Below are 15676 nucleotides of genomic sequence, written 5' to 3'. Positions count from 1 at the left end.
CAAGTGTTTGGAAGAAGATATGGCATCTGCAATCAAGGCTGTACGAGATGGACGTCTCACGCTGCAAGAAGCTACAATAGAGTTCGGTGTTCCCAAAGCAACACTGTTCCGACGATGCAGGAAATAAGGCAGTGAAGAAGTATTAGTAAAGGTATTGGGCAGATACAGAAACTGTTTCAGTAATGAAGAAGAGGATATGTTGGTGCGACATTGCCTCTTTATGGAAAGTAGAATGTTTGGTATTAGGATTAAAGACTTGCGGGTACTAGCTTACCAGTTTGCTGCTAGAAATGACATTAAACATCCATTCAGTGTAACCAAAAGAATGGCAGGTAAAGACTGGGTTCTGTCTTTCTTAAAACGTCATCCAGAACTGTCACTTAGGTTGCTAGAAAAAATCAATCGCCCGTGAAGCTGCATTTAACAAACCAAATATTCATTCATTTTTCGTTCTACTGAATGAGCTTAATGACAGGTGTCATTTTACAGCAAGCCGTATATTTAATGTTGATGAGACAGAAGTTTTTACAGTACCGAATAAGCCATATAAAATAATTAACTGCAAAGGAAAGAAGCAGGTTGGCTCTTTGCCATCTGCTGAAAGGGGGACCACGGTAACAGCTGTCATATGTTTTAGTGCAGCTGGACAGTATATTCCACCACTCCTGATATTTTCACGAACAATGCACAATTCTGAATTAGTACAACATGCGCCACCAGACACTGTCTTGGTTTACCGTCCGTCTGGTTGGATGCAAACTGAAATATTTTGTCCTATTTTGTCCAGAATGGTTTAATCACTTTCTGAAACACGCAAAGCCTACTCAGGATGACCCTGTAGTGTTATTTCTGGATGGACATGCTACACATAACAAAAACATTGAGTTTCTTGAAACAGCAAAAGCAAGCAATGTTTATGTGCTATGTCTTCCCCCTCATACATCACACCGATTACAACCTCTTGACGTTTGTTTGATGTATCCGTTGAGTGCTTTCTATACCCAAGAATGTGAAACATGGTTGAGGAATCATCCTGGCAAAACCATTACACTGAGACAAATAGGATTTTTATTTGGAAAAGCTTATTTGCGAGCAGCAACCCCCAACAATGCAATAAGTACATTCGCAAAAACTGGGATTTTTCCAGTTAATGAACATATTTTTCCAGAAGAGGCATTTGTAGCTAGTGAGACTACAAACCGACCTATAATAACATATGTAGTTTCACAAGAGAGTGAAATTCCACGGGCTGTAACATCGACAATGGAGCTGCTTGCTGGTCCCAGTCGATTAGGCGAGTAGGCCTATCTCCAACCCAAGAAAGTGGTCAGCCAATGCAGAACACAGCTGAGACTGCAAATAACAACGCAGATCGCATCACAATTCGTATCACACCACAGAATATTTTACCAATCCCACAAGTGTGTGACACAGGAGACAATGAAAATAAGCCAAGGACGAAAAGGAATAAGGGAAAGATGCTATCTTAACTTCAAGTCCATACATTCGTGAACTATCTGCAAAAGGCGTCCCAGAAATCTAGTAGCAAAAGAAAATTATTCACTCAAATCTCATCACGAAACACCAGCAAGAAGATTAGACCTAACCCTCAGCCCAAACGGAGTGCCAAAAGAAAAGACAACAGAAGAAGTAGAATTGAATCAAAAACAATGGCTAGTGAATGCGAGGACGTTGATGTGTCTTGCAGAATGTGTGGAGGGGAATGGAATACGAGCAAACCAGGAGAAGAATGGGTGAAATGCCAAATTTGTTCCGAATGGTCTTATGTAGAATGCACGACGTTTGATGCTAAAGTGCAATTTAATTTTGTTTGAGATTTTTGCAAATGATGTTTTTAGGTTGTTCATTCCTGGTTAAAAATATTTAAAAAAATTGCAGCACTGAAGGTTTTGACAGATAATTTTCATTAAATATTTAATATTTAAAATTCTAATAAATTTTAAATATAAATTAAATATTGTCTAGTGAAATTGTTTCACTTTACCCCAACCCTCATTGCGCTTTGCCCCACCACTGGGGCAAAGTGAAATGGAAAACATATGTTTTAAATTCAGCCACTGAGTTGTATCATTTTACCGTGGTGACATTTATGTGCTTTACTTAGTTTTAAAAAACTTGTATAAAGATGGCCACAAGTGTTAGACTGTGCTAAATATCTTCTTAATGTATTTATTACAAAAAAAATTGGTTGTCTGTAAAGTCGGTTTACGGACGATAGTTTAACGTGACAACGTCATAACAAAACATTAATGAAATTATTGACCCAGAATAAAAGGAAATATCATATTCGGCCTGAGACTGAGCCGTAATAGGTTTTTGCAACCAAACCATTTAGGCATTAAAAATATTATATTCTTTGAACAAGAAATTTTTTAATTTTTCTATGTTTTGTATGATAAAATCTACCTCTGCATACTTTTATGAATAAAATTGAATCATTTTTATTGTATTATCACTATTTTGTATGGAGATACAAAGGAGTGAAATTAAATCTACAATTTAATTAATAAATGTACTTTTATTTGCATTCATTAATTCAAATATATTTATTTCTTTTGAAATGTTGCGTGCGCCGTATTTATTTTTACAAGTACAAAAAAAAAATTCGTAGCTGCCGGGATTCAAACCGTCAATCTTTGAATTGGAAGTCAGCCATTCTAACCTCACGGCCACGAGGCCATATTGAGAAAATTGTTTCAGATGGTATAAATTAATAATATTCCACGCACGATATTTGTTTGAATATCTTTTAACTAGCATATTCTCTGTTGGACTCAAATATTTACACGCTCGTGGGCTCATAACTATAATACGGTGTGTGATTTAGTTGATCAAATAATAACTCATGACAAATAATTACCAATGTCAAACTAAAGCGTGAAAAGTATCATACCAGCAATAAATATTTAGTTACACAGCTAAAACAATACTCATACAAAACTGTTTAAATATACTGATTTACACTAGTAATTAAAATAATACGTACTTGTAAGAACGCCATTTCCTTGCGAATATACTCCCGTGGCGCGGTGCACAACAATAACCTCGGTTTGCCGCCACGTGCCGGCCGAGTTCTCAGTACCGTCCGCAACATACCAGAGAGATGTCACGCATGCGTAAGTGGGACATCCGTAGTAGGACATCCGTAGTGGGACAATTTTTCGTGCGTGCAGCCAGCGTTCATCGAATTATTAGACGTTGTCACGTCAAAAAACTACAAATTGGTCCACTTTTCCCCACTCATGGAAAGTATTATTTTTTTCTTATTGTGATATTGGACATAGCAGAAAATCTTGGATTTAAATTGATTAATAAAGTCCAATACAAGAAGAGTGCGAAATATGGAAAGATAAACTTACCTTTTAAAGCTTTCTTATGCGAGCAAAAATCTGAATGAGACATTTTCAGAGACACTTTATTATAGCGACCTCTGCTCTTCTCAAACGCTGGACATTAAACGAATAATGTTTAGTGTGTAGCTACATAAATACGATATTCTTGCTAACGCTATATAAGTTAGTTCGCGATGCTACCTACCACTGGAAACGCTGAAAATCGTAGTTCACTTTTTATGTGGTAGATACCATTCTCTATTTACTATTTCCAAATGGCTCCCTCACATTTCTTTAGTAAGATAAAAATAAAGGGATTTTATGTAATAGTTCTTCAAATTAATTTCCGTTACAATTTCACTAGAATATCTAAAGAAAGTGGCATAAATGTAAAAAATGAGAACTCCAGTTATAGAGCAGCTCTTAATCGTTGTCAATATTATGTGATATGAGAAACATTGGCATAGCCATTTTACTGAAGATATTTTCTTTGCAAGTAACAGCTAGGTACAAGAGAGAAAAGTTATCCATTTTTAAATTAAGTTATTATATGATTTTAAAATTCAATTTCCTTAGAACTATTGTAAGATAATTGAATGATATGATGACATTACCTATGTCTGCTGAAGGAACAATCTTTACGCAAATGTTTTTAGGGACGTCATGGCCTCAAAAAATGTCGCTGCTGCACTCTATGATTGACTCGAATAACTAAGCACTTCAAGAAACACGATGACGCCCGAAGTACAAACACAGAGAAGAGAAGATAACAAAAAAAAAATTACTTTTAGGGCAAATGAATTTTAGGCCAAGTGACTTTTAGGGCAACTGACTTTTAGGCCAAGTGACTTTTAGGTCAAGTGACGTTTAGGAGATATGACTTTTAGGTCAAGTGACGTTTAGGAGATATGACTTTTAGGTCAAGTGACGTTTAGGAGATATGACTTTTAGGTCAAGTGACGTTTAGGAGATATGACTTTTAAGGCAAATGACTTTTAGGTCAAATGACTGAAGGATTATTTTAAATTTTAGGTCAAGTGACGTTTAGGAGATATGAATTTTAGGTCAAATGACGTGCACCGTACATTTCGAGTGCTAGTGGGCTCTAAATCAAATACTGTATCTCCATTCATTGTTCTGTCTTGTCTTATGATTCTCTAATTTGAAGCCAAATAAGTTCCTGGTTGTTTTAATAAAAAAGTTACATAAATAAAAACAAATTGCTACAATGATTGTTGCTTTCTTGGGATCAAATCATATTGGATTTTGGAAAACTCCAAACTTTGTTCTTAAAAGCTCAAATGCACCTTCCATTACTGATGTAGCTCGTGAAAGACGGTAGTTAAACGTTTGGCGGTTAATATCGCATTCACTTTGTGGGTACTGCTTCATTAGATTTATTTTTATAGCAAAAGCTTTGTCCGACATGAAAACATACGGTGAAACTTCATCTGTGAATGGCAATGACAATGGCTCTGGTATAATTAATTTTCCTGTTACATAAAGTTTCCAGAATTTGGTGTAGAATATAACACTACCGTTGGATATACGTCAATTTGCACCGACATCTATCATTATGAATTCCTTGTTCGAATTTGCTAAAGCCATAAGAATGATGCTGTAATGACCTTTGTAATTATAGTTAAATGCACCATGTTTGCCACCTATAGCTCCTAAGCAATTCCAGAACTGATACCTTTACACAAATTCGGAAGCAATATTTTCCCATTCTTCGTTTGTTGATGGTATCTGAAAAAAATATAAATAAATGTAGATTGTAATTTTTCCAACAGACATTTGATTGCGATGGTGATGAAGAAAGCAACTGTTCAACTGGAGATATTGCAGACCAACAAGAATCAGAACGATTAGATCATCATGAAGGCAAAAGAGGAAGTACATCTATTTCATCTGTAAATCCAGTCCCACCACCAATGCCACGCTTGGCTAAATTTAACCCTGCAGGACTCAGGTGGGGTCTGGCAGACCCCAGGCTAAATGTTTTCTGAAGCTACCACTATGTTGCGCGCGCGTCTGCCTTGTGGCTCCAGGTACCTTCAAGATTGGGAGGGTAGATAATGCTGCCACCACGATTGACAGTTTCCGTTTAGTCGTTTGCCTGTGAGGACCTACGAAAGTCGCCTGGGGTCCTACAGACCCCACCTGAGTTCTCACGGTATTTTCTCATGTCAACAAGGTAAGTAAATAAACAAATTTGCCCTGCAACAGCCATGTAATTCTGTAAAATGTAAGACGTTTTTTTATGTGTGTCAAATTTTATTGTGATATTTTTTATCTTTAGATGACATGCCCATGGAAAGCTGAACAGGAGCGATTACATAAACTCCTGCGTGAAGTGGAAGAGGAATTGGAAGCAGAAGACGGATCATCAGGTAGCCCTGGAGGACAAGATAATGCGGCATTTCCTGAAGATGAGGATCAAGAAGAAGACAATGTAAGTGAAAGTGAACATGAGACTGGAACAGAAGAGGACGCTGACACGTCAGATGAGAGCTCAGAAGTGGATTCAGGTAATGCTAATAATAAGTATTACGTAGGACGAGATAAGATAACAAAATGGAGACAGAATGCATCATCAGCTACATGCCGTACTAGGAGCCATAATATAGTAAGCAAATTACCAGGAGTGCGTGGATCAGCTCGAAATGCTTTGACAGTAATGGATGCACTATTTTTGTTTTTCACATCGGACATGTTGGAGAACATTGTTGAAAACACTAACGAGCGTATACGAAAAGTAAGTGCTTCGTATTCTGATAAGCAGCGGGTAAGGGAAACTGAGATAACAGAATTACTAGCCGTCATGGGTTTACTCTATTTAGCTGGAGTTTTCAAATCTGGAAGGCAAAATCTAAGGGATTTGTGGGCGGAAGATGGCACTGGCATAGAGATTTTCAGACTTACGATGTCACTCTTTCGATTCAAGTTTCTCCTACAGTGCCTTCGGTTCGATGATGCAGGTACACGTGAAGAAAGGGCAAAAACTGATAAGATTGCAGCTATTAGAGACTTCTTTGAAGCGTTTGTAAAAAACTGCATAAATAATTACTCGCTTGGTGCTTATGTGACAATCGACGAAAAACTGGAAGCATTCAGGGGACGTGCTAGTTTTAGACAATACATTCCAAGTAAACCGTCTAAATATGGCATCAAAATATATGCCCTTGTAGATGCAAGGATGTATTACACAAATAACCTAGAAATTTATGTGGGAAATCAACCAGAAGGCCCATACAAGTTGAGTAACTCACCTCATGATGTTGTTATTAGAATGGTAGCCCCAATTTCCGGGTCAGGACGAAATGTAACAACAGACAATTGGTTTACTAGCTATCCTCTAGCAATAAGTTTGCTGCAGGATCATAAACTTACACTCCTAGGAACGATACGCAAGAACAAGAGGGAAATACCTCCTGAATTTTCAGAAACGAAAGGAAAACCCATTGGTTCGAGTCTTTTTGGTTTCTGCAAAGATGTCACCTTAGTATCTCATGTTCCTAAGAAAGGAAAAGTTGTAATTTTATTATCTACAATGCATCACGATGCAAAAATTGATGAGAGCACTGGCCAGAAAAAAAAACCAGAAATAATAACTGACTACAATCTCACAAAGGGAGGAGTAGACATGGTAGATCAACTATCATCTCTATATGATGTGTCTCGCAACAGCAGGCGGTGGCCACTGACAGTATTTTTTGCTCTAATGAATGTTGCTGGAATAAATTCCCAAATCATTTTTCAGAGCAATTCAAAGAGCGAGATGAACAGGAGAACTTATTTGAAAACACTAGGACTTGAACTCGTCAAGAAATGCAGTACCGAAAGACACCAAGTCCCTTGTCTTAGAAGAGAGCTGCAGGCAAAATTAAAACCTGTAAAACATGATGATAAGGATACTCAGCCTCCTACAAAACTATCTAGACGCTCACGGTGCACTGTGTGTCCACGGTCAAAAGACAGGAAGACAAACGTGCAGTGTGTGCACTGCAAAAGTCACATTTGTACTGACCACATTGTTCCATTTTGCAGGAATTGTGCACCTGAAACTACAGAGGACAGCAACTGAATCCAGAGATTTAAATATCAGAAATGACAGTCTACAATAATGTTTATTAATTTATTTTATTTGATACAGCTTGCTTTTCGTTTTGAATATTTTTTGTCAAAGTATTGTGAAATGATATGATTTTCATTCATAAAAATAGTGTTTTGTATTGATTTATGTTAAATTCTGTGTATTCACATTAAATCTTAATATTTTGCTATAAAAGTGATTACCGAACGTCAGATAACAAATATTAATGGTCGGTTTTAAATTATGTCATTTCATAAAATATATATACAAAAATGTTTTTGGGGTCTCTGAGACCCCACCTGAGTCTTGGCGTAAAACCTTGGCACCTGAGTCCTGCAGGGTTAAGAAAGGTATAATTGCCAAAGAAAATGAGTTATTAGATTGGGCGTGCGCAAACTTATCCAAACCCAAGACAAGGCGCAACCCAATTGCTTCTGAGTGGGCCGAAACTCTTGATCGACTGGACCCTATGCAACGATTATATGCCAAGAAGATAATCAACAAAATATTGTTTGAAGCAGAACTAGAACCAAAGTTGTAAAACCTTCTCCCAGCAATTCACATACTTCAGCTACATCTTCACAGCCATCTCCTTGCTCACAAACTTCAGTAATATCCCCACAGCCATCTCCTTGCTCACATACTTCAGTAATATCCCTACAGCCACCTCTTAGGACAGCAATGTTCCAGAACAGCATTTTGCAAGCAGTAATTATCAGCTCAATGAATTTTCATACACTGCTGGTTCATTATTTTTTAATTTTAAACCATGACTTAGTAGCTACTTTTCAATAGTCTTTTCTTTGATTTGTACTTTATTAAATATATATTATGAATGTGCTGCACTGGATATTTGTAAATAAAGTATAAAATATATATATTTAATATTACTTAACCTTATGTAAAACTGCAGGGCATAAAGTAGTGCATTACATGTGTCCATTATGACCTGAGTTGGTGACATTATAACTGAAAATCTCAAGGAATCTTAAGGTTACAGCCAGTTTTTCTTAAGCAAATATCACCCTCCTCATGCACGTATCTTTGTTTTGTAAGATATTGTTTTATCATGTCCAACAAGTCATTAAATAGGTATCTTTCATACGGTAATAATTTTCGAAGTCCTCATCTTCATTAGTTATTCTTATTTCATTCAGTAAGTTCAATTGTGTGTAATGATATCTCTTCTGTAGCCATGCTTTCGTTCATGTTTCCCTTTTAACATGTTTACTTGTAACTAAAGCTAGTGTAATTGCAATATAGGGTAAGCTTTTTCCTTTTTACAATCTATTGCTTTCAAGAAAAAATATGTGCTGCTCTTACAGAGTTCTCCAGGAGACTAATGTCAGTTTGGACTGAACTATGATATCATCCATGAATCCATCAGTTGTTGTCAGTCCATTTACGACCAAGCTCTTGGATTGAACTGATGCCCAACTGAACGTGTAATACCTACATCGTCATGTGTTTTATGATTGGTCGGTTGGCCCACGGGGCTGTTTTCCTTTTGTTTTTCACCTTTGTAAGGCAACCAGTTGTCGCTCAATTGTCACATTAGCAGGTCGCGTTGTCGGCAGCTCAAAATTGGAAAAATTAAATAAATTGTGAGGCGAATAATTTTATTTCATGGTCAGGGCCAAGCCATATTTTCCTACCAACTTTAACTTTTGGGAAGACAATAAGAAATTTTGACTACTGATATTGGCACTGGTCCGTAGTGACTGTCATCACCGACGAGACCATATTGGTTTTACATAATGTTCATACTTTCATTAAAAATTTAACTCAAGGATGCTAACGACGTAATTCTTTTTTTTGTTCTTGCGATTGTGCTTCAAGTGACAGTGGAAATGTGTGGCATAATCATTTGGACCTGGTATGTAAGTTGTGATCTGCATTTATTTTTGAAAGGTAATAAAACAAAATACTGTTCAAAAATTATTTTATTTTTAAAAATTATAAGGAAAATCTTCTCAATGTAATGAATAATTCATCCTAACTTTGGTGAAAATACAACCACCAAATATCTAAAAAAAATAAAAAAAATCTACAAAAGTCATTGCAGATTAACATTATCAAAGTTTCAAGTAAACCAGAAAATTTTTACTATTCCGGGGCGCTTTGCTGGGCCAACCTGGAATGTAACAACTTGCACGGACATTTCCATTTTCCCTGTGGCGCTTGAACATTTATTTCCCTTTCTCGAGATTCTGCCTAGCAAGATATTGGAATAAGGTTGGGGGAAGATGCCTGTCGGGGGAAGATGCCTGTCGGGGGAAGGTGCCTGAGGCGGACGTATTTCCGAACAAAAACACAGATAGCAGCTCCAACCGCGTAGCGAGACAGCGCTGAACATGTACAAGAAGCCACGAGGAGTCACGACGTGTAGGACCTTTTTTCATCGTTTTATGGTTAAATATATGAAGATATTGAAAGGTGAGTACGTATCTTATAATATTTTACTACCATTTCGTAAGACGTAAGAAATTTAATTTATATTTATGCATAAAACTAGTGGTATAGGAAGATTCAACACTCTTTAACGCATTTGAAGTGAAGTGTGGCGATTCCCGCTGAGAATATTGGAGTAAAAAAAATGTCAATGGCGTGTTACCCCAATACGTGGGGTAAAATGCCACGTCAAGTGGCATCTTCCCCCATGATAATGTATTATAATTCCATGTTGATAACAATATTATTTCTGTGCATTAACTACTTTTTAGCAAAGTTTTTAATTCTACACCTTTTCCTAAACAGGTTATTCCCCGCAGGTACGAGAGGAAAACGGATCTTGCGTCCTGGTCGGAAGAAAACTTACTTCTTTCTTCAGAAGATGTGAAAAACGGGAAAATTAAAGTATGGGATGCGTCCCAGTTTCATCACATACCCTACAGAACACTGAAAAGACGAATTGATGCTGGAAATGTTACTAAAGGAGCACACTGAAACGAAATTAGCTGGATACGACTGGCTACAACTGTTTTTGAAACGTCAACCTGAAATAACACTTAGGAAGGCACAGGATATCTCCATCGAAAGTGGACTTGGAATGTCCCGTAAATAAGTTGACAACTATTTTCAAGTGCTTTTGCGTGTTTGTGGGCGAGTGTGGTCTTCAAATCAACAGGTCGAGTGATAGCTACCAAAGTTAATAGAGATGTTCACCATGTTATATCTGGAGAGAAAGGTGAGACGATCAGCGTAATTGCTTGTTGCAATGCCGAAGGGATCTTTTTGCCCCCATACAGCAATTTTAAAGGAAAAAGAAAGAAGCCTGAATTTGAAGACGGCCTGCCACCTGGCTCACACATCAAAATGAATTAAATGTCTGCTTGCGTAAATACTGAGATATTTTTTGACTGGTTAAAAAGACATGTTTTGCCTCGAAAGGAAGCAGGAAAGTGTTTGCTTGTTTTGGATGGTCATAGTTCCCACTGCTCAGATGTTGATGTACTGGACTTCGCTGCAGACAACGACATAATTCTAATCTGCCTTCCAAGCCACACAACCCAGTATCTGCAACCCTTAGACCGGTCGTTTTACAAATCTTTGAAGACATTTTGGCAGCAAGCTGTAAACACTTGGATTTACAGCAACCCCGGCAGAAAACTGACACGTCTCCAATTTGGAACATTGTTGAATTCAGTTTGGAGTCGAACCGCAACAATGGGCAATGGTAGTGCAGGATTTTCTGCTTGTGGCATCTATCTTTACAACCCGCAAAAAATTCCTGCACACGCTTTCGCTCTGTCAGACAATGCTTCTGGTAACAACCTAAATACAGCAGCATATGCTGATAAAGTTGTTACAAGTGAAAATTCTTCTACTCTTGCAGAAAATGTCACGATGCCTATTGCATCGACAACTGCTTCTTGCTCCTATGCTCCTGAAAACGAGGCAACTGATTCGGCCAATGATGTATCAATACATTCGACAAATAAAGATAGCAGCATGAGTTCCTTCGAAGAAATATCGCCTGTTCCTGTTCTTACTATGCCTAAGCCAACTGGTCGTAAGAAGCAAACAGCAGTGGTCCTGAATTCACCAGCAAGACTAATGGACATGCGAAAATCACAACTTCAAAATGATATCAAGATGAAAAACAAGATGAAACAACAAGCCAAAGAGAAAACAATCAAACGTGCTCCTCAAAGAAAAAGAAAGAGGAAAGTGAGCTCGTCGACTTCGTGTAGTGGCGAAACTTGCCAAGATAGTAAGAGTGACAGTGAACTAGATGATATCAATGGTAGTGATGATTTTTGTGCAGTATGTAATGGGTACTTCTATGCTAAAAAAAGGTCCCAAGTGTGACTGGATCCAATGTGTTGCATGTAGAAAATGGTATCATGAAGATTGTAGTTCAGAAATTTACATTTTGATACGTGTTAGGTATGCCATGATGTTCTTCAACAGAGTTTTGTAAACAAAGTGTTATTTTGTGTAAATCTGTATGTTATATTTACTATAAAAACCAATATAACTACTTTTTCTTAACACCCTCATCATATTTTTAATACCACTGTTTAGTTTACAGATGGTGGCATTTTCCCCCATATCAAGTGGCATCTTACCCTTACTATTGGGGGAACATGCCACTCATACGGGCCTTAACATTTGGTTAATTTTTATTTCCATTAATTTTTTACGAGACTTTTCGTCCATTTCTGACATATACAAATGTACAACGAAAATGGTATCCTAATGCTAATTTTTTTTTCATGTGTAATTCGAAATTTGTGAGTTTAAAACCCCTTAACTGTGGCATCTTCCCCTGAGTTACCTTACACAAACATATCAAAACACATCTCAAAAATTTACTTTTAGTTTCCCCGAAAAAAATATAGCTTGCCTTGTCCATTTCCACTGACTGTCTGAAAAAGGTAAAAATTATTGTTTGATCAAGCTTGGAATGATACATTATTGATTTTAGCCACACAAAAGCTATAAAGTGCAAATGATTTATGATTAAAATACATACTTGTTTTTAAGACATTTAGGCTCACACTAGTATGAAAAAATGACTAATACTGTAACTAAGTAACGTTAGTAACTAAGATTCTATCCAAAAAATTTACATTTTCCAGATTTTGAAGACACGTTTTTAAATACATTATCCTAGCCTCAGAATGTAACAATTTCCTGAGATAAAAAGAGGTGACAAGACAGTAAAGAAGCATAAATACAAGTGTGATGGCTTTGTTACACTACCCTGACTCTGGACTAGTGATAACAATCCCAGCACCCTGGGAGGAGCTACATTCAGCAAAAGCACAATAGTTTTAAATGCAGCATAAATCAGACAAGTAGCTCTAGCGTCTAAAAGGGTGCCAGCAAAATTATACCTAAGAAACAATGATATTTAAAAACATCTTAGCAGAGCAAATTGGGGAGTATGGATAGGCAATAGCTTTTAATAAAAAAGTAAAAAATATTTACTATAGAAATCATAAATATCTCTTACGGGGGAAAATAGGCATTGCCTTTAATTGTTGTAAAACACACACTTTGTAACAGGGCTTAACCCTATAAAGGTAAGTAGAAAACATAGCGTTCAAAATATCCTATAGTTACATATAAAAAAGACCACAAAAATATTAAAAAAAAATAACAATTACAGCTAACTGTTAAAATACTAAACATTAGATTATGCCTGGGCTCAAAACTACACATTGTCTTATCAAAGTAATTGAAACCTTTGCATGTGCCAAAAATTTCTTTACTCCCTACAAAAATTACGTTAACAGGTTCGGAAAATGGTGGCGTCCATTTCTTGCTGAAATTACGTAAAATTCATTTCTGGGGGAGTTATTTGACAATTTTAATGATGGAATAGCAAATCCAAGACCAACACCGTGTTCCATTTCTCACTGGTATGCTTTAAAACCACAAATGCTTCGAGGCTGATGCGGTAATAAAAAGTTATGAGCTCCCAGGGGTGTACATTGAAAGGAGGCCCAAAACTTACGTTTGGATGCATAGCTTGAAGTGTATTTCTTATTTCGAGAGTGCTACAAGGATAACACACTAATGTAGCAAAGGGTGCGTTCGACCACTAAATTCATGCACTCGTAGAATTTAAAAAGACCGAAAACCTTTTTGTACAAGTCATCCCAAAACATGATTACACTGTTCCTTTGGGAAAGCCAGCTAGATTGGAATTAAAAATGTAATACTCACGTCACCCCGGTTTAAGTGTATTTGCTGAGCCCAGACCACAGCTCACGCGCCAATCATGCCGGCCCATAGCTAACTTTCATCACCACACCTCCCTCCTATGTCGCCTACACGCGGAGGCATATGTAAACAAATTGCCGTCAGCACACATGCAAGAAAATAGTTCTAGCACACTTATTTTATAGCACCTGCCAATAACTAAGGTCGCCAAGTAAAACATAGTTATAAAAATCTCTAGATAAAATTAATATAAAAAATACTCTAAAAAATATTTATAGCATACAAAATACAATATAAATTGTAATAAACCTGAATGTTCGCTTAGCTTCCAGATAATTTGAGGTATTACTAACTTAACAGTTACTTCTTTCAGACCTGATTCCAAACAAATTGCCAATTTAAAAAAATATTATGAACTAAACATAAAAATGAACTTACTAAAAAGGTCAAAAAATAAGAATTAAAACACTAAGTGCTAAAAATACTAATTTAACTAGAAAAAATAATTAACATTAAAACCAGAATGAAACCAGGGGTTTCAGCTTGAATCTGTTTCAGATCCTGAAAATATTTTAATCACGTACTAATTACAAGTGGGGTTAGTTTTATCTTTTAAGTTTGACTATGGTGACATATCAATAAATGACAATATGAAACATTGCAGGCATTTATCCTCTCAACATACAAAAAATTGACATAAATAATTTTATTATGTATTCCGATCATATTTAGTTTTTGGTTCAACATAAATAACTGCTGATTATATGTTTCAGAGGTATTCTTAGGTTAGCAATATGTTTTTATGCTCATACTTCTCAAAAGGTAGCTCATGGTTTTAAGTATTTCTGTTTATTAATTTATTTATTTTATTTTATTTATTTTATCTGTCACATACCCACCAACAGCCACTAAAAGTTACTTTTACATATTTTTTTCTGTTTAAGTTTTCAGGAGTAATCGTGTTTTTTTCTTAACTTATTTTGCTATTATTTGTCTGAAAGCATGATGATGCAAACCAGGGGCGAATATTCTACGTAAGCATTGTAAGCAGTGCTTACAGTTTGAAAATGTCCTACATATGTGGTAATGCATTCTGAAGTGGCATCTATCAATGATAAACGCTTGAATAGCTAACACAGTCTTTTATCATACCGCCGCATTGACGACTCGCTGTTTGTAATTGTTAGACAGTGGACACCCCTTCCTAACCGCACGTCATCCGTACAGGCTGACTGAAGCCGGCCGAGCTGCCTACTCGCCCTCTCCCCTCTACGGCAGCGCGAAAAATGGCTAGTTTCCCCGTCGTGGACAACCCTCTGTAAGCACTTCTCTTGAATACAGGCAGCTGTGAGCTCTTATTGGCCAGACCGTCACCCCCTCCCACGAATGTGTGTGCCAGAGGGAGGGCGGAGGTCCGCTCAGCTGGGCATTCCGTTACCATCCGCCTGTAAGTTGACAACCCAGCCGTGCATGCTGTAAGCAGATAGCTTCCTGCTTGCAGCCACTATCAGCCGACTGGAAATTCAGACACTGCTTATCGAAGCGGGGTAAGGGGAAACTCTCCTCTACGACGATGTTAGCGCCATGACTGGCCTGTCAACAGATGTCTTGTTTTAATCATGTAACGTACAGCGATTATCAATAATTGAAACGTGGTTAAAGTGCAAGATATTATAAACGCATCAGGAACAAGGTTTAGAATTTTTTTTATTTTATGTGGTGTTAAAAATCCATTGAAAGGGTAGAACAATTTCAGCAATATCTTGAGAAACTACGTGACAGTTTGGATGATTTCTGGTGCAAAATTGAGGATAATTTGGTAGCTTGACAGAAGATAGTCAGCCCAAAAAAAGAAGGGATAGATAACATTTCGGATGACAAGAATACTTGTTACAGACGATTATATTTTGAAATCATAGACACAATTAAAGAAAAAATAAGTCAAAATTTGGTGATATTGGCAGTCTCTTCTTCATTGGTTTGCTCAATTTCATTGAGTTTTCTGTTTATTCACGATCATTTCCCGAAAAACTATTCCAGTCCTTAAAATTTT

General features: G+C 36.9%; 1 protein-coding gene across 2 annotated transcripts in view; it reads right to left on the bottom strand.

Moving 5' to 3' along the window:
- LOC134527719 (uncharacterized) overlaps positions 1-15676 on the bottom strand; it is a 260507-nt gene that overhangs the window by 169412 nt on the left and 75419 nt on the right. The gene's annotated exons all lie outside the window — the stretch shown is intronic.

Source organism: Bacillus rossius, chromosome 1, assembly GCF_032445375.1.
Source record: "Bacillus rossius redtenbacheri isolate Brsri chromosome 1, Brsri_v3, whole genome shotgun sequence".
Lineage (NCBI taxonomy): Eukaryota > Metazoa > Arthropoda > Insecta > Phasmatodea > Bacillidae > Bacillus > Bacillus rossius.
This window is presented reverse-complemented; position numbering and strand designations above follow the sequence as displayed.